Below are 2,436 nucleotides of genomic sequence, written 5' to 3' on the forward strand. Positions count from 1 at the left end.
GCACAGCGGCAGGGCGTTAACCTTGCAGGCAACCAACATGGCCGACCCGAGTTCGATTCCTCCACCCCTCTCAGAGAGCCTGGCAAGCTACCGAGAGTATCTCACCCGCACGGCAGAGCCTGGCAAGCTCCCCGTGATGTATTCGATATGCCAAACACAGTAACAACAAAGTCTCCAATGGAGACGTTACTGGGCCCACTGGAGCAAAATTGACGAACAATGGGAGGGCTTTTACCTTTTACCTTTACCTTTAACCTCGCCCCTCCTTAACTTCTGAAAGTCTTATATACTGATTGGAAAAGCTAGAACATACTGAAAATTATATGAAAGGCAAAAAGATCTATAAATCACGTAGATAATTGCTGTTAATTGAACTTTTATTTCTAACTAGTCTTCCATAATTTTGCACTTTGTATCTTTAAAGTGTTCAAAGAGAGACGCCTGCAGAAAAGCAGCTCTGAGACTCAGTCTTTCCCTCTTCACCGCTCACACTGCACTGATCTTGTCCCAAACCCAGCAACATGAAGAAACAATGCAAAGACCCACCACATGGGGAGGACAACAAAAAGAATGCAGAAGAATCTGTCAATACTGTTCACCTAAGGGACCTCTCAGACAAAGAATTCAGATACGAAGTCATGAAAATGTTCAATCAACTCAATCAGACAGTTAGACAGATATCCAGTAACATGACAGAAAAAATTGACAAATTGCGCTAGGAAATGAGAGCAGAAATGTCACGAATAAAAGATTCCGTAGATGAAATGAAAAACTCAGTCTCTTCTCTCAAAAATAGAATGACCACAGCTGAAGAGAGAATCAGTGAGCTGGAAGATCAGCTGCACCAAGCCAACAGGCAACAACACACAGTGGCAAGGCACCTCAAATTAGCTCTACAGAGAATCAGAGTCCTAGGAGATGATTCCAAGAGGAACAACATTAGAATCATTGGACTACCAGAAGCTCAGGGAAACAATCCCAGTGAAAAAAAACACGGTGAAACAAATCATTGCTGAAGTATTCCCAGAGCTCCACAATGCAGCCATTCAGGTTCAAGGAGCCCGAAGGGTACCAGCTAAAAGAGACCCTAACAAAAACACTCCAAGACATACCATAGTTAGAATGATTGATGCTCCTGATAGAGATACAATACTGCAAACAGCAAGGTCAAAGAAGAAAATCACATACAAAGGAGCATCCCTTAGATTCACAGCAGTTCCATCAGGGGGAACCCTCCAATCCCGAAGGCAGTGGCAATCTATAGTGAAAAAAAAAAAACTCACTGAAATGAATGCTTCACCAAGAATACTCTATCCAGCTAAACTCTCACTCAAAATTCAAGGAGTGGTACAGTATTTTCTAGAGAAACAGCAGCTCAGGAACTTCATAGACTCAAAACCAAACCTAAAGTAAGGGTTAAAGGGGCTACTATAAGACAAGACAAACCCTACAACCACAACACACCCTTACAGAAAGATGACACAGAACTCCATAACAATAATCTCTCTCAATGTCAACGGTCTAAATTCACCAATTAAGAGACAGAGAATGGCAAAATGGATTCAGAGACAGAACCCAACATTCTTCTGCCTACAAGAAACTCATCTCAACAGCCAGAGCAAACACAGACTCAATGTCAAAGGATGGAAAACAATCCTGCAAGCAAACAGCTCCCTCAGAAAAGCTGGGGTGGCCATACTAGTATGCGATAGCATTAATTTTGCATTGAAAAAGATTAGAAGAGACAACGAAGGCAATTTTCTCTTCATCAAGGGACACGGACAACAGGAAGAAATCACAGTCTTAAATGTATATGCACCTAATGAGGGAACAGCTAAATATTTAAAACAACTGCTAACAGATTTTAAGGAGGACATTTCTAGCAACACAATAGTAGCTGGAGATTTCAACATCATCTTATCACCTCTGGATAGATCAACAAGAACAAAACTCAGCCAGGAAACATTGGCTTTGAAAGAAGAAATAGAAGAGGGAGGGCGTATAGACCTGCACAGGGCTTTGCACCCAAAAAAGAAAGAATACACATTCTTCTCCAGTGCGCATGGAACATTTTCCAAAATAGACCATGTCCTAGGCCACAAAATATACCTAAATAGAATCAGGAAGATAGAAATAGTATCAACAATCTTTTCAGACCAAGATGCACTGAGAATAGGAGTGAATCACACACAAATACGGAGAACCAAATCAAACACCTGGAAATTAAAAAACTCAATGCTTCAAAACGAGTGAATCAGGAGGGAAGTCAATGATGAAATAAAAAGATACTCGGAAACAAATGAGAATGAAGACACGAGCTACCAAAACTTAGGGGATGCTGCAAAAACCGTTTGAAGGGAAAATTTATAGCTCTGCAAGCATATCTCAGGACAGAAGAAAGGATGCACATAAACAACCTGACTTCACAGCTCAAGA

The sequence above is a fragment of the Sorex fumeus genome, unplaced genomic scaffold (assembly GCF_029834395.1).
Source record: "Sorex fumeus unplaced genomic scaffold, SorFum_2.1 ptg000071l, whole genome shotgun sequence".
Taxonomy (NCBI): Eukaryota; Metazoa; Chordata; class Mammalia; order Eulipotyphla; family Soricidae; genus Sorex; species Sorex fumeus.